This window comes from Nomascus leucogenys, chromosome 22a (genome assembly GCF_006542625.1).
Source record: "Nomascus leucogenys isolate Asia chromosome 22a, Asia_NLE_v1, whole genome shotgun sequence".
NCBI lineage: Eukaryota > Metazoa > Chordata > Mammalia > Primates > Hylobatidae > Nomascus > Nomascus leucogenys.
In genome coordinates, this window is record NC_044402.1 from 68,579,775 (window position 1) to 68,606,646 (window position 26,872).

The 26,872-nt window shown below is 40.0% G+C and overlaps 1 long non-coding RNA gene across 2 annotated transcripts in view; it reads right to left on the reverse strand.

Moving 5' to 3' along the window:
- Positions 1–26,872, reverse strand: part of LOC115832438 — a 79,667-nt gene that overhangs the window by 49,562 nt on the left and 3,233 nt on the right. For both annotated transcript variants that reach the window (XR_004027942.1, XR_004027941.1), the window contains exon 2: positions 14,311–14,461. This is a non-coding gene — a long non-coding RNA (uncharacterized LOC115832438). The remainder of the gene's footprint in view (positions 1–14,310; positions 14,462–26,872) is intronic.

Consider the following 26,872-nt stretch of genomic DNA (forward strand, 5'->3'; position numbering starts at 1 on the left):
TGTGTGTGTGTATAAACTGAAACAGTTTAATAAAATACCTATTCTTGCTATGTGTGATGTACTCTGATATTTTCTATAATGATCCATTGTATTCTATTTTATCATTTTTAAAACATAGTTGCCAACTACTAAATGAATTTCACAAACAATGAACCACAACCTCAAGTTGAAAAACACTCTCAGAGATATGCCTATAGAAATTGGGACATCTAATCAAATGGGAGTCAGCTTCTTAGTCTAGGCTGGGTGTCTTCAATCAGCTTTGGCTTCAGAATCTCCATCCAGAGAAGTCATGGACCAAAGTGAGTCAGGCTAAGTTGATTTCAATACTTGCTAACCAGTCACAACCCACAGAATGAAAACCACTAACAAAACCCAGGTGCGTTCCTAGACTTTGTTTGGATTGCTAATTCTCCAATAAGATTGGGAGAAATAAGAGCCAGTAAACCTCTGCCTGGCAGTTAATCCTTGTGACACAATTTTTCACAATGTTCTCTTCTTTTCTTTCTCTAGGGATTGGTGGTTCTAAGTCCCAGGATGTGAAAATAAATAGGAAATTTGTTCAAGTCTCCTGGTAGCTGGAGAAGAAATGGCTCTCTCAACTCCCAATTGAGGGCAATAACAATGAATGTTCTCTTGGGAAGAAAAAATTTTTACTCGGAGAGAAGTGACTCCATTCCAAGGCCTGGATACATATTGTGTGGCAGGCTTTGCCTGGGTCTGTACATGTGCGTGAATGCAAACACCTTTTATCATTATCTCCCAGAAAAGAAAGATCTTTCTCTACATCTTCTGAAAAAAACAAACAAATATAGAGAATTTTTTAAGATTCCAAAAGTCCTAATAATGAGGGTTGAGCAATATTTTAAATACATCCTTTAACTTCTATTGAGAAAAACAGCAGTATATGTGAAACTAGAAAAATAATTTTTATAATTCTAGCAATATATACAGCTGATTTTCCATCTCTTCACAAACAAAGACTCTTAGCCCATTTCCTAGTCTGCTGTAGATCCTCCCACTAAAACAGAGTGCTGTACTTAGACAGGAAAATAAGTTGTAAAACCTCCCTTTTAAAAATTCAAATAGGGCCGGGCACGGTGGCTCATGCTTGTAATCCCAGCACTTTGGGAGGCCGAGGCGGGCGGATCACGAGATCAGGAGATCGAGAACACGGTGAAACCCCGTCTCTATTAAAAATACAAAAAAATTAGCCGGGCGTGGTGGCGGGCGCCTGTAGTCCCAGCTACTCGGAGAGGCTGAGGCAGGAGAATGGCGTGAACCCGGGAGGCGGAGCTTGCAGTGAGCCGAGACTGCGCCACAGCACTCCAGCCTGGGAGACAGAGCGAGACTCCGTCTCAAAAAAAAAAAAAAAAAAAATTCAAATAGATCCCCAGTTCATGTTGAATGACGTAAGGCAGAAAGCAGGAAAGGGTAAGAGAAATGGAGACTATAACTGTTCCTAAGTGCAGCAAAACTGACCTTGCCCAAGCAAAAGCAATGGCTCCAGAATCAAGTTAATGGTGGCAAAGAAGTCACCCAAAGAGTGTGGACTAAAAAAGCCTTCTTTACAGATAAAGAAATGAACCCACCAAAGTGGAGAGTTGCCTAATATTACTCATACAGTAAGTGGCAGAGCCAAGACTCAAAAAAAAACCTGAAGGCACATGTGCACACAATTGGCTCATAAACCATCACATGATCTAAGCCATGAAAGCAAGCAAGACTGGACTACCCCTTCCTGCGTCTCAAAGACATCCTCTGCTCACAAGCTTAATGATTCCCTTGTTCCCACCAGGCCAACAATCACATTTCCTTCAGTCTCGGGACCTGTGGGTGCTGGGGACAGGAGAGAGCACAGTGTAACCCTCCTTGGATGAATGCCTCCATTAGTGGTTGTTTCATGCCCTCCCCAGCAGTGCCTTTTTCTGGCTGGTAGTGTCTGGGAGGGGAACTGATGACAAGCACAAAAATAGAACTGCCCAGAAAGGAACACAAAGCTCCATGATGGCTCTCATAAAGCTGCCTGAAAAACATTCTATCCAGTAACCACTTCCACCCATGCCAGTGGAATTTAAGTCTCTGTTAAAATAGAAGGAAGTAACTTTTTAAAACATAACTAATATGTTTCTTTATTATTTAACCTTACGAAAACACAGCAAAAAAGTCAAGAACAAGATAATGCAAATTTTCCCATTTTACAGATAAAGAAATGAACCCACCGAAGTGGAGACTTGCCTAATATTACTCATATAATAAGTGGCAGAGCCAAGACTCAAGTCAGTGACAGCTCCAAGGTGCGTGTTCTTTCTTTGAACTTGTCAGCTGAGGAAGAGGTAGGTAGGATCTTGGGGAGAAGCAACGAGTTGGTGTGTGATGAGGCGTTTGGCAACAGCCCTGTCCTGAAGGCCCAGAAGCCATGTCTACATCCTTTCCTGTGCTGAGGTTCTAATATTTAACATAACGTTTCATTTCTAGACATTAGTAAGTTTTATTACCTCTGTGTTACATTTTATTAAATAATATTTGCCTATAAATTTTATTTGGGATGATGTAATTTATTAAATTATTTGAGGATGAGCGTATGTAACCCTAAAGATCTGTATGTTTTTCATTTTTAGGAAGAATAAGCAGTCTGTTTAATTGTGTCCTCTCTCTTGAGCCATTTAAATTAATTTTAAAGAGATGCTTTAAAACATTCAAACACACACATTCCACATTATTCTCACAGTTTTCCCACTGCAGAAAATTCTGATATTAGAGCCCATCAAGGTCCTGGACACTCCATTTCCTGCCCATGGAATGGGAGCCCTCCCTCGTGAGGGGAAATTGTGTGTGCTTTACACAATCTTCCCCTTTGGGGCTACTAGGTTTTAATCTATTTACTTGCCTAAGAAACATGGAGCTGAGTGTGTGCCACTTACTGGGCTGTGTGGTGGGTGTTAGGGACACAATGGTCTCTGCTCTCTAACAACTCACAGACCAGTAGAGGAGGCCGAGATATAGCCAGGGACTGACAGAAGAAGACAGCAGATGGTTCAGAGCACACACGCTGGAAAGCAACAGACTTCTATATGGATCCTGGTTTGGGGGTTCTGGCTCTGTGACCCTGGGCCAGATCTTGATTTGGTAAATCTATTTTCTCATTTGTAGAAATAGGTAATAGTAAGACCTACCAGGTAGGTTTCTTGTGAGGATTAAACAAGCAAATACGTATGACAAGCTAAGTGTCACCTAGAACATGGTAAGAACTCAATAAATATCAGTAACTATTAGTATTACATGCTATGGAAACACAGAGGGGCATTTGACCCATCCTTGACAGAGGAGGATGATTTGGAAAGGTTTCCCCAAAAAATGGCACTCTAGAGCAAGGATAGGCAGCAGAGTGAGATGTGATTCTCAACCAGGGGGTCAGTTTTTGCCCTCCCAGGGAACATTTAGTAATGTCTGGAGACATTTTCGGTTGTCACAATTCGGCGGTGGGTGCTATGCATCTCGTGGGTAGAGGCCAGGGATGCTGCCAACATCCTGCAGTGCACATGACAGCCCCACAACTAAGAACTGTTCAGACAGAAACAACAATAATGCCAAGGCTGAGAAGCCCTGGTTTAGAGCATGAATTCTATAGTCAAAATGCCTGGATTTTAATTCTGGCTCTGTCACTTGTCAGCTGTGTGACTTTAAGGGCGTTACTGAATTTTTCTGTGCTCCACTTAGCTCATTTGTAAATGAAATAAGAAAATGAATTAAATAAGTTAATATTGATAAATTGAACAAAGTATTACAATATACTTAAACAAATTCTAATATCTAATCCTAAAGGATCTTTTTTCACCCCAAATCAGAAGTAATGGCTATTAAAACCTACTCTTTTGTGCTCTAGACAGCTTCTAGGAAGGTCACTCTTACTTCCATGGAGTCCTTTGGACTATATGACTTTAGCCAAGTCTCAGCCTGGTTTACTATGGCTCAGTTAGTCCATGCAATTTTAAATGCACACTTAAGACATGCAACAGAAAAGCATGGCTCCCTCTGTGATGCTGCTGGTGACAGGACCAGATGGGACAGGGAAGAAGCCAAGCCAGGAAGGACTTGCGCTCACATTCTCTTCCACAGCTTCTGCCTTTACTGTTTTATGTTTTCTTCCTGTTTCTCCTTTCTATTCAAGACGTATCTCCAACACCCTCAAAGCAATTCTCTGCTATTTTCTCAAGCTATTATGATAAAGCTTTATAGCTTCTTACTGCTTAAGGGCATTTTAGAATAATCATCTGTGCCTGAATGGTTTTTGAAGGACAGATGAGAAGTCAGATATTTCCCAGGAATCTATACTTCTTCTCTAATCAAAAGGATATTCGGGGCTGGGTGCAGTGGCTCACGCCTATAATCCCAGCACTTTAGAGCCCGAGGCAGGCAGATTGCCTGAGGTCAGGAGTTAGAGACCAGCCTGGCCAACATGGTGAAACCCCATTTCTACTAAAATACCAACATTAGCCAGGCGTGGTGGCAGGTGCCTGTAATCCCAGCTACTCAGAAAGCTGAGGCAGAAAAATCGCTTGAACCCGGGAGGCAGAGGTTGCAGTGAGCCAAGATCGCACCACTGCACTCCAGCCTGGGTGACAGAGCGAGACTCCGTCTCAAAAATAATAATAATAATTAGCCAAGCATGGTGGTGGGCGCCTGTAATCCCAGCTACTCGGGAGGCTGAGGCAGGAGAATCGCTTAAACCCAGGAGGCGGAGATTGCAGTGAGCCGAGATCACGCCATTGCACTCCAGCCTGGGCAACAGAGCAAGACTCCGTCTCAAAAAGAAAAAATAAAGGATATGCAAAATTGCTATAACTTACTATTGCGTCTTCAAAGTTTCCAATGCAAGCCTTGAACTTCTTTATGGTTTATCTCTTAATCAACCACCTGGGTCACCCATATATTTATACAAACACCTGCACTTGAGCCATTCACTGAAAAAAAAAGCTAAAATCACCAACCTCTATAACAAATGAGTTTAAAATAGAGAGTGCTCTAAGCAGGGGATATTTTTTCTCTATTTCTCCTCCATTCTCTTTTTCCACATTTCTCATGATAATCAGTCTGTTCTTCAGGCTGTTTGCTTTCAGAAATTTTATTTGCACTCCTCTCTAAATGTTTCAAACTGAGAAAATAATCCAGGGAGGGCCTTGAAATTCAAATTCCCTCAGGAGCACTATCACCTCTCTCCTCAAAGAGATTCGTGGTTTGGGGGCTTCTTCCGAAGCATCCCATCATGTTAGTCCTCACTTGTTTCTGTCCTTAGGCCAGAGAAACTCCGGGGTATCAACACCATCCTGAAGAGTCAACCAACTCAAGAATATATATTCAGAATTTTCAAAATGGGATGAAAGGAAGGGACCAGCTCCACAATACATCTGAGTTCTATATTTATTTTCTTTGAACAGCCAATCCAAGGAGGAATATCAAGGTCACCAACCAAAATACCTTCTCTCTTGCCCACAGCATTTTCCAAAAAGTTGAGGTCAGTGAACCCACTGTTTATTAAAATGTTATGACAAGGGATAGGTTGCTTTTTTCTATCTACTATTTTTATGAAATAAGTTGTGAAACTGGAATTGATTTGGGGCAAACTTACACAGTTTTGTGGTTCAGCTTCTTCACTCAGAGCTGATTTATAAAATAAGTTAAAAATATCTTATTATAAAACAGCATCCTGTGAAAATATATTCCATGATTCTATGAAATGGGATTGTTTGGATGGAATCAGAAGAAAGAGTATTTATTTCCAGGTCAAAATTCAGCCAAGACAATTAATTCCCTATTTTCTTTTTAAAGTAAACACTTGGGAGCTTTTAATAAGTAGCACTGGGTTAACTTGGTTTTCATCTGTGATGCTGCCCTTTCTGTTTTCATATCTTCTCTCTTTCTCCTCCTTCTTTATGAGGACCTTTAAAAGACTCATATTTCTCTTGCTTCTTTGCTTCCTATTTGGGAGAGATTCTGTCCCTGAGGTTAACTAATTTATTTATTATATTTTCATAAGGTTACTAATGTTGACTTTTAGTACAATTAAAGTGTTCCTCTCAAAATTTGAAATCTACTATGACCCATAAAAAGAGAATAATCATTATATAAACAGAAAGGGTGGAGAAGAATCAAGAAAAGGTTTATTAGTGGCCCAAAGTCTTAGAGCAGAGGTCATGGGCAAAATCTGGCATGAAGCCTGTGTTTATACAGTCTTTGGGCTAAGAATGTTTTTACATTTTCAAAGAGTTGTGAAGAAAAAGAAAAAACAAAGAAGAATATGGAATAGAGACAGTCTAGGGTCTGCATAGCTTATTATTTACTATTTGGCTCAAACAGAAAACGTTTGCTGACTGCTCCCCTATACTGTCCTTTCTTTCCTGGCTTGATATATCACTGACAGATTCATCTTCAGATTATTAAACTGAGCTTACATTTCCTATCTACTCTATCTTTTTGGTCAAAAAACACATTAACATTATTCCTCTGATTTTTTATAGCAATAAGGCTTATGAAAAATTGTTTTGTTTTGTTTTGTTTGACATAGGGGGGTGTCTCACTATGTTGTCTAGGCTGGGCTTCAATTCCTGGGCTCAAGTAATCCTCTTACCTCAGCTCCCAAGTAGCTGGGACCACAGGTGCATGCCACCACACTTAGTGGTGAATTTACTTATTTATTTATTGCAGTAGGTAATTTTCTGATGTCATTCATGTACTCATATTTATTGAGTTCCTACAATATGCCAAGCACTGAGACGTTTCTTAGGGTGAAATAAAGTGGGTACCAATACAGTTACCAAATCCAGCACATTATTTCAAACAGATAATAAACTCATTTAAGTGTCTTTTAAAAAAATCTCTTTTATAGTAAATATGTGCTCTTGTTACTTTATAACCCAACAGCTTTCTTTGGTTCCTTTTTGTCTCCAGAACAAAATACAAATTAGTCAGGTTGAGTGGCTATTAGAGCATTCCACAATTGTCTTTTTAATCTCTCCTCTCACTACTTCTCCACCTGGACTTAATACAGCATGAACTGGGCTATTCATTATTATCCAAATATAAGTTGTTCTTCCCAAAATTCATTCTGTCAAACATGTCAACCTCTCATCCTGGAAACAGTTCAGATATTTTTACTAAGAATAAAAAGAGTTGGTAGAAAAGCTGTTGGGAAGGCATAGCTTCCACCCGAGGGAAACCATTCATATATATACCTTATTTAACATAGTGACAGTTTTCACCCTCGCATATTAAACAATAGTCATCTCAGAACATTGAACAAGGCTAATGTGCCAAGCTTGGTGCTATGAATGAAGTACAGTCCTTGTCCTCAGAAGACACCAAAGTTTAAAACCTAACATGGTAATTTAACTCTGGATCTCTCCATCCCCCTGTCCTCCGCATTCCCTCATTCACTCATCCATTCATTTAGTAAATTTTTTTTTATTATTATACTTTAGGTTTTAGGGTGCATGTGCACAATGTGCAGGTTTGTTACATATGTATCCATATGCCATGTTGGTGTGCTGCACCCATTAACTCGTCATTTAGCATTAGGTATATCTCCTAATGCTGTCCCTCCCCCCTCCCCCCAACCCACAACAGTCCCCAGAGTGTGATGTTCCCCTTCCTGTGTCCATGTGTTCTTATTGTTCAATTCCCACCTATGAGTGAGAACATGCAGTGTTTGGTTTTTTGTCCTTGCAATAGTTTACTGAGAATGATGGTTTCCAGCTTCATCCATGTCCCTACAAAGGACATGAACTCATCATTTTTTATGGCTGCATAGTATTCCATGGTGTATATGTGCCACATTTTCTTAATCCAGTCTATTGTTGTTGGACATCTGGGTTGGTTCCAAGTCTTTGCTATTGTGAATAGTGCTGCAATAAACGTACGTGTGCATGTGTCTTTATAGCAGCGTGATTTATAGTCCTTTGGGTATATAACCAGTAATGGGATGGCTGGGTCAAATGGTATTTCTAGTTCTAAATCCCTGAGGAATCGCCACGCTGGCTTCCACAATGGTTGAACTAGTTTACAGTCCCACCAACAATGTAAAAGTGTTCCTATTTCTCCACATCCTCTCCAGCACCTGTTGTTTCCTGACTTTTTAATGATGGCCATTCTAACTGGTGTGAGATGGTATCTCATTGTGGTTTTGATTTGCATTTCTCTGATGGCCAGTGATGATGAACATTTTTTCATGTGTTTTTTGGCTACATAAATGTCTTCTTTTGAGAAGTGTCTGTTTATGTCCTTTGCCCACTTTTTGATGGGGTTGTTTGTTTTTTTCTTGTAAATTTGTTTGAGTTCATTGTAGATTCTGGATATCAGCCCTTTGTCAGATGAATAGGTTGCAAAAATTTTCTGTAGGTTGCCTGTTCACTCTGATGGTAGTTTCTTTTGCTGTGCAGAAGCTCTTTAGTTTAATTAGATCCCATTTGTCAATTTTGGCTTTTGTTGCCATTGCTTGTGGTGTTTTAGACATGAAGTCCTTGCCCACGGCTATGTCCTGAATGGTATTGCCTAGGTTTTCTTCTAGGGTTTTTATGGTTTTAGGTCTAACATGTAAGTCTTTAATCCATCTTGAATTAATTTTTGTATAAGGTGTAAGGAAGGGATCCAGTTTCAGCTTTTTACATATGGCTAGCCAGTTTTCCCAGCACCATTTATTTAATAGGGAATCCTTTCCTCATTTCTTGTTTTTGTCAGGTTTGTCAAAGATCAGATAGTTGTAGATACGTGGCATTATTTCTGAGGGCTCTGTTCTATTCCATTGATCTATGTCTCTGTTTTGGTTCCAGTACCATGCTGTTTTGGTTACTGTGGCCTTGTAGTATTTTACCAGGCAGCCGTTGGGCATGCACAGTTCATCAGGCTCAGTCTCAGTTCCTTGGCATATTAACCAACAATTACAGTATGAGTGCAATGATGGAAGAGTGCAGAGCACTCTGGGAGTGTGGAGGAGTGGCACATAATCAGGTAGAGCTGAGGGAGGAAGGGGCTTCCTGGAGGAAGGGAGTCCTGAGTTTGGTCCTTAAAACTTTGAAGGAAATAGTGAGGCAAAGCATCACAAGGAAGTATCCAGACTAAATTTCTCTCCTATGTTACTTCATCTATAGCTGCGAATATGAATGCTTTTCCGGAAGCACCATGCTTGCTCAGGAACGAGGGGAAATATCATAGAAGGAATTAAGGTTATATTTCTTGATTTTCTTTTCACTGGACTACATGGCTTAACAACAGAAAATAATGTATCTTGCCCTATTGTATTTTTAGTCTTTTGCTGTAAGTAGTAAGTCCAAGTAAAATACGTAGCAATGGGACTATGGAATTCCTAAATTCATCCCCAGGATATTGCTAAATTGAGAACTAGTCATTTCAAGAAAGAAGAAAACACTGTAACTGTAAATAGACAGATAAAATGCAAGCTAATAAATTTCTTTAAAATTTTTCTTTGTGCTATTAACATCATATGATGTATTGCATGTAATTGGAGACAGGCTATAGTTGAAAGTGTGGACCTCACAAAAAAGAAATTCCTAGGTTCAAACCTCAGCTCTGACAGCTCTTAGCTATGCAAACTAGGCAAGTTATAATGGCTGAATAGTAGCCATCATATAAAAATACCAAATGTTCTTAATCATTTCTTTTTTTGAGACATTCAGGTTGTTTCTCAATGGGGAGTATTAGTAATAAGACAATAATCAATACTGTCATACTAAAATCTTTGTTCCCCTCTCTGACAGAATAAATTTTTTTAAATGGAATTTCTAGGTTAGAATTTATATCTATTAATAGTTTAATATCCCTAGGCCAGTTTCTTCATACATAAAATGAGATGGATGATGGTACCCACTTCACTGGATCATTGTAAGAAGTAAATAAATTAATAGGAGGAAAACTGCTTAAGCAAGTGTTTGAAACAGACTTTCTGTCCATTTTAAATCAATGAGTAGTAGCTTCCTCCAGGGGGATTTTGCCAAGTTTCAAAGCAAGTCATGTTTTTCAGGTCCTGGAATACTGCCAGTGCGGAGGAATAGGAATGGAATGTAGTCAGAGGATCACATCCAGGTCATTTTCGGGATTCCACATGACTCCTTGCTGAATTTATACTGTAGTTATACTTTTTCTTTATAACAGACATTTGCACAACCTAAGAGCTAAAGCAGTAGGGAAAATACAGCAGCAAATCCACTTACCCCACATCATGTCCCATTCAAATACTCACAAACACTCATCTTTGCCAGTTTCTTTACTTAGTCCTTATCAGATAGTACCCACAGAGTTTCTTCTATCTCATCGAGCCAGTGACTGTACTGAATAACTTACCTCTTTTCATGTGTGAGCATTACTTATGCCCCAATTTCATTTTTACCTTCCTCTAAGCATAGATTCTTTATCTTTCTAACTCTGATGTTATGGACATTGAAATAATAAATCTAATTTCTCTGGAAAATTATGAACAAATGAATAGGAGATATGAGAACCCTGAGATAAAGTTGGTCCTGCTTATTTTGGGGGATATTTCCTCATTGTTATATCGGGGAAGATAATTCATCATTTGAGTGCAAACAGTGCTCCCAGTAAGGTCATATAGCCATTATCTAAAATGCCATAGGATTTATCTAGCATCACTTGTAGAAACAGAAATCTATATGGCCAGCTCTGGGGTACAAAACACATCACACTGGATGTTCTACCCAATGATGGTAAGATCCCATAGGGGAAATTAAATGCCATGAAATGGCCTTAATCATGGGAGTTAAGAAATTGTTTTTCACAAACTACACGGTAGAATAAAAACCATGATATGAGGGAGAGAGAATAGCATCTAAAAGGCATAGGATGAGGTCAGAGTTCTGAATGCACTTTATCGGTGTGGTGGTTAATTTTATGTGTCAACTTGACTGGGCTAAGGGATGCCCAGGTGGCTGCTGAAACATTCTTTCTGGGTGTGTCTGTGACAGTATCTCCAGAAGAGATTAGCATTTTGAATTGTTAGACTAAGTAAAGAAGATCTGCCCTCATCAATGAGAGCAGGCATCTCTAGTCTGATGAGGGCTCAAATAGAACATAAGACAGAGAAAGGCCAATTTTCCTCTTTTCAGTCTTTATGAACTGGGACATTCATCTCCTTCTGCCCTTGGACACTGAAGTTTCTGGTTCTCATGCCTTTGTGCCTTTGGATTCCAGGACTTACACCAGTCCCCCATCACACCGCCCACCCTGGTTGAATTACAACAGAATTGCCTTGTGACAAAATCACTGGGGGTGGAGGAGTATAAAGTCAGTGTTTGTGTTTATGCCATCTTTGCCATGTGTCTCTTACACAGAGAATTGAGGTGATTATGGAAATATGCCCCCGAAATAACAAGAAAGATCACAGGAAGCTACACAGGCAAAAGACGAAAATTCAGGAATACTATTAATACCAGGATTCTTCTATACATGTACAGATGGTCCTTGAGTTACTTCTTTTTATTTTATGATGTTACAGAAGTGAAATGCATTCAGTATAAACCATACTTCAAGTACCCATACAAACACTCTGTTTTTCAGTTTCAGTACAGTATTCAACAAATTGCATGAGATATTCATTACCTTATTACAAAACAGTATTTGAGAGATGATTTTGCCCAACTAATCATTTATATCATAGGCTAATATAAATGTTCTGAGCACATTTAAAGTAGAGTAGGCTAGGTGTATTAAATCCATTTTCCTCTTATGATATTTTCAATTTACAATGGGTTTATCAGGATGTAACCTCACTTTAAGTCAAAAAGCATCTGTATAGCTTTATATCCTGTTTTCTTTTCAAATATTTTATCATAGGAATTCCCACATATTATTAAACATTCTTTGAATATGTGGTTTATAATGGCTGAATAGTAGCCATCATATAAAAATACCAAATATTCTTAATCATTTCCTTTTATGAGACACTTAGACGGTTTCCTAGTGGGAAGTATTAGTATTAAGACTATGATAAATATTGTCATACCAAAATCTTTTTGTGCACCTCTGACAGGATACATTTTTCAAAAATGGAATCGCTAGGTTAGAACGTATATTATTTAAATTATTTAATTCTAACAACAAACTCTATTTCAAAAACTAGATACTGGAGAAAACACAACTGACTCTAGATAAGTCTAAAATTTATCTGGCAGAAGCAGACATGTTAGACAGAAATAGATTAGCCAAAAAAGTTTACAATGCCATGGGGTAGCAGTTAATATGATTTGCAGAGGAAAAGAACAGTGTAGGTCATTCTGGTGAGTCAATGAATTGTAAATAGATTTAAAAAGCTTTTGCTGCTTTCAGTTCTGTAACCCTATCAAGTCATTTAGGCTTTCTAAACCTCAATTTGCTCATTTTGAAAACTGGAGACATTTCCCATGTTCATGCACCAGAATACTTAATATTGTAAGCTTGAATGTTCTGCCTAAATTGGTATGTAGATCTGCTGTCATCCCAATCACATGCCAGACCAGGATTTTTATAGAAAAAGAATAGATAGAAAAAGGATCATAGAAAAGCTGATTTTAACATTTATATGAAAAGGCAAAGGACCTAGAATAGTCAAAACAATCTTGATAAAGAGCAATGTCGCAGAACTCACACTACCTCACCTCAAGACTTATTACAAAGCTTTGGTAATCAAGACGGTGTAGTATTGACAAGAAGATAGACAAACAGGTCAATGAGCTAGAATTGAGAGGCCAGAAATAGATCCACGCTTATAAAGCAAATTGTTTATGATAAAGGAACCAAAGCAATTTAAAAGCAAATAAAATACCTTTTAACAAATGGTACTGGAACAATTGGCTATGCATAAATTTTTTTTTTTTAAACTTAGACTCCTATTTGCACTTACACTCTATTTCACACCACACACAAGAACTAATTTTAAATGGCGGAAAGATCTGTGGATAGGAGTTTGAGAACCTTGAAAGATAGTCTATAGGAATAAGTATCTGCCCTCAGGCATTAGACCCTCACTTATCCTTAAATATATCAGGATAACTTAGCTTAGGCCAGGACCTGGCCTATGGCCCTTCGCCACTGCTTATTAAAACATTTAAAGAGAAATCTAAATTAAAAATCCAAAATAATAATGCAATTTAAAACTACCTCAAAAAATCCAAAAACCTTTAAGATATACCATTTGAAACAAAAGTGTTAAAAGAGATAGAACAAGAATTTTATATAAGCATGATAAATGTAAAGAGATGTAACAAGGCCGGGCGCGGTGGCTCACGCTTGTAATCCCAGCACTTTGGGAGGCCGAGGCAGGTGGATCACGAGGTCAGGAGATCGAGACCAGGTGAAACCCTGTCTCTACTAAAAATACAAAAAAAAAAAAAAATTAGCCAGGCGTGGTGGCGGGCGCCTGTAGTCCCAGCTACTCAGAGAGGCTGAGGCAGGAGAATGGTGTGAACCCAGGAGGCGGAGCTTGCAGTGAGCCGAGATTGCGCCACCGCACTCCAGCCTGGGCGACAGAGCGAGACTCCATCTCAAAAAAAAAAAAAAAAAAAAAAAAAAAAAAAAAAGAGATGTAACAAGCTATTAGTAATATGAAGAATAATAAAAATCATTAAAAATGAAAATATATGAGGTATAATAGCTGGAAAACTACACCAAAGATGGGATAAAGAAAGGATAGAAACAGCTAAAGTATAAATTCGTGAATTAGAAAATGAGACAAAGAGGCAATCTCTCGGCAATCAGAAGAATAAAGAGATAGAAGATATACAAGTAAGCGTATTCCTTCCTGTTCCCATTATGTAGTATCAACCCTCTCCCCTCAAGAAAAGCAGTTTACAACCCAAATGTCCAACAACGATAGAGTGGATTAAGAAAATGTGGCACATATACACCATGGAATACTATGCAGCCATAAAAAATGATGAGTTCATGTCCTTTGTAGGGACATGGATGAAACTGGAAAACATCATTCTCAGTAAACTATCGCAAGGACAAAAAACCAAACACCGCATGTTCTCACTCATAGGTGGGAATTGAACAATGAGAACTCATGGACACAGGAAGGGGAACATCACACTCCGGGGACTGTTGTGGGGTGGGGGGAGGGGGGAGGGACAGCATTAGGAGATATACCTAATGCTAAATGACGAGTTAATGGGTGCAGCAAAACAACATGGCACATGGATACATATGTAACACACCTGCACATTGTGCACATGTACCCTAAAACCTAAAGCATAATAATTAATAAATAAATAAATAAATAAATAAATAAAAGAAAAGCAGTTTACTTACCCCAACATTACTATAACTCCCTTCTGATCCACTGGCATGAGAAGTCCAAGGCGGCCAGGTGGTAGACCCAGCTTCAAATTCAGTAGAATCCTCCCTTTGCTGGTGGAGACATAGCCCTTACTGGGAATGATGTTCTCTAACCTAACAGAGCCTAAGGTTAGAAGACAGTAAGAACAAATTTCACAAATAGGTCACTGGGGATGATCATGTAGGGATCACTTCTATTTCCTTGGTTACCAGACCTGTGTTTTCTAACCATTAAGGTAGAGCACCATATATCAGTCCTTATTTCAATGCATACATCCCAAAATTGAGGATCATGCTCTAACCTTCAGAATGTGTTCTCGGAGAGGGCCACTTAGCTGAGCCTTTAAGCCCACTGCATCATTCAGCTAGGCCAGCTGCTTCTGGGTGATGGGATATATGGTGGAACCAGTGAATCCTGTAATCGTTGTATGTCCTTTGCAGCAAAATTGGTCCCTTATCTGAGGAAATGTGGTGAGATCCCATATTGATAGATCAGACATGCTGAAGTGTTGATTCATGCTTGGTGTAGATGTAACCTCTGGTAAGGAAAAATTGCTGCTATTTTCCTCAATTGAGGGGTTAGCATCAGTCTCTGAGGCTGACATTCAGCACTGGCTAGATAAGCCCTTTGTGAACTGAATCCCATTCTGTTAGGTATTTGCATACTTCCATTCCTGCCACCATTGAATGCCAACTTGCCCTGGTACTGCAATAAGAAATGTTGGCTGACATCCACAGGTTTACTCATCCTGGCCACCTGATGGTTGAGATCCCCTTCTGCAAAAGAGGCTTGCTGGGCATCACGACAAGACAGACAGATCTGCATGCTTGGCGCCCACCATCTATAGGGCCCACATATCTCTTTCCCCTGCCTCCTTGCCCTCACTCTTCCCATTCTGGTCCTTCCAGGCCCTGAACAAAGTAGCCAAATCATTCACCACTACTATTGCTACCTAAGGTCACTTTTCCTTCCATACGAAGTGGACAATCAAGCTCAAAGCTCTGCCCAAAGCTCTATATAGAGATTTTATACAAGTGATAAAGAAGATTATGGGAGGTAGCCCAAAACCCCTCCCAATACAGTCCTGTGACCACCACTGTTCCTCTCTAAACTAATACTATTTCTTCAAAGCATTCATTAGTAGTGGAATCTCCTAAAAGAAAAAAGCCCATAGCAGCTTAGGGGGAAATGAAAATAGGGCGAACCGAGAAGGCAGAATGTTATTGAGCATTCAGACATTGGAGGGATAACCCTTCCCCAAACAAAAATGATACCTTCAAAAAGCATCAATTTGGTGTTTGATTTAATACAATTTTTTTCCATTTGTAATGATTTCATGTGCATTTGTGTCATCTCTTTAAGCAGTGTTTCCATCCCTTTGGAGTCAGGAAGTATATCTTACTCCTCCCTGTATCCAACTTTCTCAGTTCCCATCACAGGACTAGGATCACAGCAGCTACTCACCTTAGTATTAAACAGTTTGGAATTGACCGATCCTCACTTAGGCAGTCCAGGGCTCTCACTCTCAATTCTGTAATGATTATGCTGCCTTGACTATTGATGCCCATGCTTCCACCTATAAACCACCCTTCAAGGTTTTCAAATCCCTACTCATGAGTCTTTCTACCTTTATTTCAATACTGAGCAGCCATCCTCAACAAAGGTCATTTTAATACCAAGGTCCATATCCACCATGAGGGTGCCCATCTCTGGATGGCAACTCCAGTCTTGTTTGCTTGTCTCTCTCACACCATTTCTGTTTACTGACTGTTGAAGGAAGAGACTGCGAGAGCTCCCTATCCCCACATGGCCTGATAACAGAAATGAGTTATTCCACTGGCTGGCAAAATACTGAATCTTCCCTTCATGGATCCAAAACTGGGCTTAGACACTCCTCTACTGTGCTCTCCACTGTTCAGATTCTACCATTGAGGACCTCCTGGAGAAATCTGGAGTCCCTGACTCTGACATGAAGTCCACAGACTACTTGTCAGTAACCCCCAGGGCATGGTTTCTATGGACCTAAGTTTGTGTCAGTCCGAAGATCAAGTTTGTCCCCAGAATGTCTCTCTCGTGTTCCCACTTTGGGTCTTACTGAGATTAATGAGCAATCTAGTTCTGCTATTTACTAGTTGAGTGATCTTCAGTGAGTTAATCTCTCTGGTATTTTCTTTCCTGAGCTGGCATAGGAAAAGACTCATTTGTATTTCACAGGGTTATGATAAGAACTAAGTGACATAAGGAGTATGTGTTGCTTTGCACAGTGTCTGCTATTTGGTTGCCACTAATTAATAAGCATTGTTATTATAATTCTAGTAATATTGTTATCTACTCCATTTCATACTATAATACCTTCATCACCCATACAGACCATTTTTCTGGCTTTACAATTGTCTCTCTGCCACCCATCTATTTTCTACTCTTCCTACTCCTACATACAGTTGCTTAGTGGAGTTGATTTGTTATCATTTTTTTCAATGAAATTATACTACACACTCTGGCAAATTTTGAAATGCCCCTCCAACTTTTTCCCTTGTCTTGCACACCATCCCCTTCACTATTCACTTTGTGATTAACAAAATATTGCAAACAAACTTACAGCATATGACAATGATGCCACTTCTCAAAATGACTAGAAAGCATACATTCATTCACACTAACATGTCTATTTTTTCTGACTCACAGGGCTGTGTTTTAATGACAGGTTTATATCCCCAAATTTGGGTAACACCAAAAACACAACCTAATAAGCTATGCTGCACAGTGCATTAGGAATAGGCTAATAGATGTTGCCAGAAAGAAACAAGAAGAGAAATGCTCACTGCCTCTCAATATACACTAAACAAAAAGCCAAGATGGCCGAACAGGAACAGCTCCGGTCTACAGCTCCCAGCGTGAGCGACACAGAACACCGGTGATTTCTGCATTTCCGTTTGAGGTACCGGGTTCATCTCACTAGGGAGTGCCAAACAATGGGTGCAGGACAGTCGGTGCAGCACACTGTGCGTGAGCGGAAGCAGGGCGAGGCATTGCCTCACTCGGGAAGCACAAGGGGTCAGGGAGTTCCCTTTCCTAGTCAAAGAAAGGGGTAACAGACGGCACCTGGAAAATCAGGTCAGTCCCACCCTAATACTGCGCTTTTCCAACGGGCTTGGAAAACGGCACACCAGGAGATTGTGTCCCGCACCTGGCTCGGAGGGTCCTATGCCCACGGAGTCTCACTGATTGCTAGCACAGCAGTCTGAGATCAAACTGCAAGGTGCCAGTGAGGCTGGGGGAGGGGCGCCCGCCATTGCCCAGGCTTGCTTAGGTAAAGAAAGCAGCCAGGAAGCTCCAACTGGGTGGAGCCCACCACAGCTCAAGGAGGCCTGCCTGCCTCTGTAGGCTCCACCTCTGGGGGCAGGGCACAGACAAACAAAAAGTCAGCAGGAACCTCCGCAGACTTAAATGTCCCTGTCTGACAGCTTTGAAGAGAGTAGTGGTTCTCCCAGCACGCAGCTGGAGATCTGAGAACGGACAGACTGCCTCCTAAACTGGGTCTCTGACCCCCGAGCAGCCTAACTGGGAGGCACCCCCTAGTAGGGACAGACTGACACCTCACTCGGCCAGGTACTCCTCTGAGACAAAACTTCCAGAGGAACTATCAGACAGCTGAATTTGTGGTCTCACGAAAATCCACTGTTCTGCAGCCACCGCTGCTGACACCCAGCCAAACAGGGTCTGGAGTGGGCCTCTAGAAAACTCCAACAGACCTGCAGCTGAGGGTCCTGTCTGGTAGAAGGAAAACTAACAAACAGAAAGGACATCCACACCAAAAACCCATCTGTACATTACCATCATCAAAGACCAAAAGTAGATAAAACCACAAAGATGGGGAAAAAACAGAGCAGAAAAACTGGAAACTCTAAAAAGCAGAGCACCTCTCCTCCTCCAAAGGAGTGCAGTTCCTCACCAGCAACAGAACAAAGCTGGACGGAGAATGACTTTGACGAGTTGAGAGAAGAAGGCTTCAGACGATCAAACTACTCTGAGCTACGGGAGGAAATTCAAAACAATAGCAAAGAAGTTAAAAACTTTGAAAAAAAATTAGACGAATGGATAACTAGAATAACCAATGAAGAGAAGGGCTTAAAGGAGCTGATGGAGCTGAAAGCCAAGTTTCGAGAACTACGCGAAGATTGCAGAAGCCTCGGTAGCCAATGCGATCAACTGGAAGAAAGGGTATCAGTGATGGAAGATCAAATGAATGAAATGAAGCAAGAAGGGAAGTTTAGAGAAAAAAGAATAAAAAGAAACAAACAAAGCCTCCAAGAAATTTGGGACTATGTGAAAAGACCAAACCTACGTCTGATTGGTGTACCTGAAAATGACGGGGAGAATGGAACCAAGTTGGAAAACACTCTGCAAGATATTATCCAGGAGAACTTCCCCAATCTAGCAAGGGCAGGCCAACATTCAGATTCAGGAAATACAGAGAACGCCACAAAGATACTCCTCGAGAAGAGCAACGCCAAGACACATAATTGTCAGATTCATCAAAGTTGAAATGAAGGAAAAAATGTTAAGGGTGGCCAGAGAGAAAGGTCAGGTTACCCACAAAGGGAAGCCCATCAGACTAACAGCTGATCTCTCAGCAGAAACTCTACAAGCCAGAAGAGAGTGGGGGTCCATATTGAACATTCTTAAAGAAAAGAATTTTCAAACCAGAATTTCATATCCAGCCAAACTAAGCTTCATAAGTGAAGGAGAAATAAAATACTTTACAGACAAGCAAATGCTGAGTGATTTTGTCACCACCAGGCCTGCCCTAAAAGAGCTCCTGAAGGAAGCACTAAACAAGGAAAGGAAAAACCGGTACCAGCCACTGCAAAAACATGCCAAATTGTAAAGACCATTGAGGCTAGGAAGAAACAGCATCAACTAATGAGCAAAATAACCAACTAACATCATAATGACAGGATCAAATTCACACATAACAATATTAACTTTAAATGTAAATGGGCTAACTGCTCCAATTAAAAGACACAGACTGGCAAACTGGATAAGGAGTCAAGACCCATCAGTGTGCTGTATTCAGGAAACCCATCTCACATGCAGAGACACACATAGACTCAAAATAAAGGGATGGAGGAAGATCTATCAAGCAAATGGAAAACAAAAAAAGGCAGGGGTTGCAATCCTAGTCTCTGATAAAATAGACTTTAAACCAACAAAGATCAAAAGAGACAAAGAAGGCCATTACATAATGCTAAAGGGATCAATTCAACAAGAAGAGCTAACTATCCTAAATATACATGCACCCAACACAGGAGCACCCAGATTCATAAAGCAAGTCCTGAGTGAACTACAAAGGGACTTAAACTCCCACACAATAATAATGGGAGATTTTAACACCCCACTGTCAACATTAGACAGATCAACGAGACAGAAAGTTAACAAGGATATCCAGGAATTGAACTCAGCTCTACACAAAGTGGACCTAATAGACATCTACAGAACTCTCCACCCCAAATCAACAGAATATACATTTTTTTCAGCACCACACCACACCTATTCCAAAATTGACCACATAGTTGGAAGTAAAGCTCTCCTCAGCAAATGTAAAAGAACAGAAATTATAACAAACTGTCTCTCAGAACACAGTGCAATCAAACTAGAACTCAGGATTAAGAAACTCACTCAAAACCGCTCAACTACATGGAAACTGAACAACCTGCTCCTGAATGACTATTGGGTACATAATGAAATGAAGGCAGAAATAAAGATGTTCTTTGAAACCAACGAGAACAAAGACACAATATACCAGAATCTCTGGGACACATTCAAAGCAGTGTGTAGAGGGAAATTTATAGCACTAAATGCCCACAAGAGAAAGCAGGAAAGATACAAAATTGACACCCTAACATCACAATTAAAAGAACTAGAAAAGCAAGAGCAAACACATTCAAAAGCTAGCAGAAGGCTAGAAATTACTAAAATCAGAGCAGAACTGAAGGAAATAGAGACACAAAAAACCCTTCAAAAAATTAATGAATCCAGGAGCTGGTTTTTTGAAAACATCAACAAAATTGATAGACTGCTAGCAAGACTAATAAAGAAGAAAAGAGAGAAGAATCAAATAGATGCAATAAAAAATGAAAAAGGGGATATCACCACCGATCCCACAGAAATACAATCTACCATCAGAGAATACTACAAACACCTCTATGCAAATAAACTAGAAAATCTACAAGAAATGGATAAATTCCTTGACAAATACACCCTCCCAAGACTAAACCAGGAAGAAGTGGAATCTCTGAATAGACCAATAACAAGATCTGAAATGTGGCAATAATCAATAGCTTACCAGCCAAAAAGAGTCCAGGACCTGATGGATTCACAGCCGAATTCTACCAGAGGCACAAGGAGGAACTGGAACCATTCCTTCTGAAACTATTCCAATCAATAGAAAAAGAGGGAATCCTCCCTAACTCATTTTATGAGGCCAGCATCATCCTGATACCAAAGCCTGGCAGAGACATAACCAAAAAAGAGAATTTCAGACCAATATCCTTGATGAACATTGATGCAAAAATCCTCAATAAAATACTGGCAAACCGAATCCAGCAGCACATCAAAAAGCTTATATACCATGATCAAGTGGGCTTCATCCCTGGGATGCAAGGCTGGTTCAACATACGCAAATCAATAAATGTAATGCAGCATATAAACAGAACCAAAGACAAAAACCACATGATTATCTCAATAGATGCAGAAAAGGCCTTTGACAAAATTCAACAACCCTTCATGCTAAAAACTCTCAATAAATTAGGTATTGATGGGACGTATCTCAAGATAATAAGAGCTCTCTATGACAAACCCACAGCCAATATCATACTGAATGGGCAAAAACTGGAAGCATTCCCTTTGAAAACTGGCACAAGACAGGGATGCCTTCTCTCACCGCTCCTATTCAACATAGTGCTGGAAGTTCTGGCCAGGGCAATCAGGCAGGAGAAGGAAATAAAGGGTATTCAATTAGGAAAAGAGAAAGTCAAATTGTCCCTGTTTGCAGATGACATGATTGTATATCTAGAAAACCCCATTGTCTCAGCCCAAAGTCTCCTTAAGCTGATTAGCAACTTCAGCAAAGTCTCAGGATACAAAATCAATGTACAAAAATCACAAGCATTCTTGTACACCAATCACAGACAAACAGAGAGCCAAATCATGAGTGAACTCCCATTCACAATTGTTCAAAGAGAATAAAATACCTAGGAATCCAACTTACAAGGGATGTGAAGGACCTCTTCAAGGAGAACTACAAACCACTGCACAATGAAATAAAAGAGGATACAAACAAATGGAAGAACATTCCATGTTCATGGGTTGGAAGAATCAATATCGTGAAAAAGGCCATAATGCCCAAGGCAATTTATAGATTCAATGCCATCCCCATCAAGCTACCAAGGACTTTCTTCACAGAATTGGAAAAAACTACTTTAAAGTTCATATGGAACCAAAAAAGAGCCCACATTGCCAAGTGAATCCTAAGCCAAAAGAACAAAGCTGGAGGCATCACGCTACCTGACTTCAAACTCTACTACAAGGCTACAGTAACCAAAACAGCATGGTACTCGTACCACAACAGAGACATAGATCAATGGAATAGAACAGAGCCCTCAGAAATAAAGCCACATATCTACAACTATCTGATCTTTGACAAACCTGACAAAAACAAGAAATGAGGAAAGGATTCCCTATTTAATAAATGGTGCTGGGAAAACTGGCTAGCCATATGTAGAAAGCTGAAACTGGATCCCTTCCTTACACCTTATACAAAAATTAATTCAAGATGGATTAAAGACTTACATGTTAGACCTAAAACCATAAAAACCCTAGAAGAAAACCTAGGCAATACCATTCAGGACATAGGCGTGGGCAAGGACTTCATGTCTAAAACACCACAAGCAATGGCAACAAAAGCCAAAATTGACAAATGGGATCTAATTAAACTAAAGAGCTTCTGCACAGCAAAAGAAACTACCATCAGAGTGAACAGGCAACCTACAGAAAATTTTTGCAACCTATTCATCTGACAAAGGGCTGATATCCAGAATCTACAATGAACTCAAACAAATTTACAAGAAAAAAACAAACAACCCCATCAAAAAGTGGGCAAAGGACATGAACAGACACTTCTCAAAAGAAGACATTTATATAGCCAAAAAACACATGAAGAAATGCTCATCATCACTGGCCATCAGAGAAATGCAAATCAAAACCACAATGAGATACCATCTCACACCAGTTAGAATGGCCATCATTAAAAAGTCAGGAAACAACAGGTGCTGGAGAGGATGTGGAGAAATAGGAACACTTTTACATTGTTGGTGGGACTGTAAAGTAGTTCAACCATTGTGGAAGTCAGTGTGGCGATTCCTCAGGGATCTAGAACTAGAAATACCATTTGACCCAGCCATCCCATTACTAGGTATATACCCAAAGGACTATAAATCATGCTGCTATAAAGACACATGCATACGTATGTTTATTGCAGCACTATTCACAATAGCAAAGACTTGGAACCAACCCAAATGTCCAACAACAATAAACTGGATTAAGAAAATGTGGCACATATACACCATGGAATACTATGCAGCCATAAAAAATGATGAGTTCATGTCCTTTGTAGGGACATGGATGAAACTGGAAAACATCATTCTCAGTAAACTATTGCAAGGACAAAAAAACCAAACACCGCATGTTCTCACTCATAGGTCGGAATTGAACAATGAGAACTCATGGACACAGGAAGGGGAACATCACACTCTGGGGACTGTTGTGGGTTGGGGAGAGGGGGGAGGGACAGCATTAGGAGATATACCTAATGCTAAATGATGAGTTGATGGGTGCAGCACACCAACATGGTACATGGATACATATGTAACAAACCTGCACATTGTGCACATGTACCATAAAACCTAAAGTATAATAATAAAAAAAAAATAGCAAATGAAAAAAAGAAAAGCCAAAGTACTTTACATTTTTCAGTAGAAAGGTCATAAGAATGGGTTAGCCTGGGTATGGTATGACAACTGGTAGTTCCTGCCAAAGGACATAGTCAAAGAAGCTACATTAATTTCAATATCAATTATACATTGATATTAAATAAATGTCAAGTTGCTAAACTACTGTGCCACCTCGCACCACTTGTGATTCAGAAATTATCTTCATGGCTCTGGTCATGACATGCCCCTCCTCAAGAACCTTCAACTGCCCCCCACTGCCCACAGGACTGACCCCAAATTCCTAACCCAGTTTTTCTAGGCCCTCCACAAGCATGCCTGGGCCCTCTCACCAGGTGCATGTTCTTACAGTCTTCTCTGTTTCACCTGCTTTGTTGAAATCCCACCATCTTCCAAGGCTCTGCTTCAACACCAGACTCTCCATTCCTACCTCTGTGGTGGAATACCCATGTCTTCTTCAGTCAGAGCTAATTTCTCTGTCCCATGCACTTCTATATCACTTTTGTTTGTTCCTCTCTTGTAGAACTTACTCTGTTTTTCCCCTGATCTCAATGTTTAGATATTCGGCTTTGGTTAAGCCACCAATTCTCACTGAGCATAGTTTGTGGCCATGAGAAATGAACTCAGTAATGCTGTTGATCATCTTCAAAATGGATTTCAAAAACTAGCAAGCACAATATGAGTATAAAATAGAATCGTGACTCGATTACCCTGTGAATAAATGAACATTTCAGTGATTCCACAGATGATCATTCTCAGTTACATCACTTGGTTTAAACAGACCAATGAGGCCTTAAAATGCCAGTTAACCCTGAATTGTATAATTCAAATCGATAAATTTATATTAAATGAATCACATTTCATTTTATGTTAAGCAAATCACGAATAAACCTGTTTTGTTTTTTTAAAAAATAACAGGTTAAAATCCCATCTACTCGGGAGGCTGAGGCAGGAGAATAGCTTGAACCTGGGAGGCAGAGGTTGCAGTGAGCCGAGATCTTGCTACTGCACTCCGGCCTGGGCAACAGAGGGAGACTCCATCTCAAAAATAAAATAAAATAAAATAAAATAACAGGTTAAATCAGCCTGTTATTTTAAAACAGCCCCATCACCATGACTAGAACAGCTAACTCTGGCCAAAGAACCTCAACATGTAGTATGTCTCAGCAAGAATAGATGAGTAGAGCAGCATAAATCCATTCACACTGAATGGATTTTCCTACAAAATATGGTTCTCATTAGAAAGCAGAGAAGTATATAGGCCAGGAGATTGCCCAAGCAAGGTGTGGGAGGATGGAGTCCTTTGTGGAATCAGACAACAGGCGACAACAGGTGTGGAGGAGTAAGGATGAAAGTGACTAGAAGAATAGCAAAGCTCTCAAGGATTTTATACATTATATGCATTTTCTAGATGAAAGGCTATTCAAAATTTTACAAAGGTCAAATCAGAGCACCTTCATAAGCCAGGTTCCTCTGTTGCCTATGACTTCGTACTTCTCTACAGTGATCTGCTGCTTACTGATGGGCAAAGAACAGGACTAGGTTTGAGCAAATTATGAGGGATGCCACTTGGAGTTTGCTCCCCTTCCTTTTTCTGTTTTCACTTTCCTCTAGAGCTGCCCCCTCTATTTACTAACCTTTAAAAGACAATACCCACCTGCATTCTTCTAAGGGCTCTTCTCCCCAACCAATTATGCAAATTGGAGCAAATCAGACAAACTTAGTCACACACGTGTATGTAAATAGCTAATAGAGGTGCATATGACATCGCTCCTGAGAGAAAAGCCTTAAGGCTAAGAGATTAATTTCCAGTTATGAAATTGCAACCATCCAGGAATTGGGCAGGGAGAACTCTCCCATGACATCCCCCGCCCGTTCCCTGCCAAGAACACCTTAAAGGCATAAAGCACTTGCTGCCTTCTTGGCCTGTTCATAAAGACTCACACTTACCAAAGAATTCCTTGGTGCAACCTCAAGCTACAAAATTGTTGCGAAGAATATTTACATTTACATTTTAAACGCAAATACCTAGAGTGGAAAAATGTATTTTGGATCTGGATGGAGGACAATATTTTTAGGTCCTCTCCTGCTGCTAGTAAATTTACAGAATTACAATACCCATAAGGAGCCAATAATTTTTTAAATAGTGATGTTAAACTAAGTATGTTCAGGCACCTAAGGGGTGTTATGTGCTTTACAAAGAACTGAGAATGTGGTTTTAACAAAATGTTTTCACCCCATACACCACAAATACATGTGCAGTTTCATATTTGGCTCCTGAGAATATGTCTTACAAAATAGGCCTCAAACCAAATACCAAAAGACGACTATCTCTCCTGCTATATGACTGCATCCTGCACTGAGTTAGTTATTCAACAAATGACATTCAGTTATAGCCTAGAAAATATTTGTAGTAGAGACGGAGTTTCACCATGTTGGCCAGGCTGGTCTCAAACTCCTGACTTTGTGATCCGCAAAATATAAAAATTTAGCCTGGTGTGGTGGCGTGTGTCTGTAATCCCAGCTACTCGGGAGGTTGAGGCAGGAGAATTGCTTGAATCTGGGAGGCAGAGGTTGCAGTGAGCCAAGATCACACCACTGCACTCCAGCCTGGGCGACAGAGCAAGACTCTATCTCAAAAATATAAAGAAAGAAAAGAAAAAGAAAATAATTGTTTAGCTTTGTTTTGGTTTTACTTCATAGTTTCCTGACTTCATTCACGAGGCAAAAGGAATGACAGCCAGCAGAGCCGGCCCCATGGAGCTCCTGCACTTGCAAGCACTCAGATCCTGCAGGAAGAACTGGTATGCACCCGTACACACAGAAAAGGCCACTGAGAGTCAAACACCAGCACCAATTCGTGAACTTTGGTGAGGTGTGAGGTATTATCACAGGATAGGGTTTATTTATTGTTGCTGCTGTTTACTGAGGTATAATTTCCACACAGTAAAATTAAACATTTTTAGGCACATAGTTCTCTGAATTTTGACAAACTTAGTGATGTGACTACAAAAGCAATCAAAATTCTATCACATAAAAAAATTCTTTGTGCCCCTTTCTAGCCAATCCCCTCCCCTCACCCCTAGTCCTTGGCAACTGCTGATCTGGTTTCTATTTCCATTGTTTTGCCCTTTCTAGAATATCATATAAACGGAATCATACAGTGTATGGCCATTTGTGTCTGGCTTCGTTCACCTAGAAAAATGCTTTTGAGATTCATCCATGTTGTTGCATGCATGAGTTCTGTATTCCTTCTTATTGCCAAACAGTATTGCATTTATGGACACACTACAATTTGTTTATTCACTAGTTGAGGGACACTTGGATGGTTTCTAGCTTTACATGATTATGAATAAAGCTGCTGTAAAAATTTGTTGACCAGTTTTTCAGTGGACGTCTCTTTGTTTCTCTTAGATAAATACCCAGGAATGAGATTCCTAGGTTGTATGTCATGTGTATATTTAACTTTATAAGAAACTTCAAAACTGACTTCCATAGTGGAAGTCCATTCCCACCAGCAGTGTAT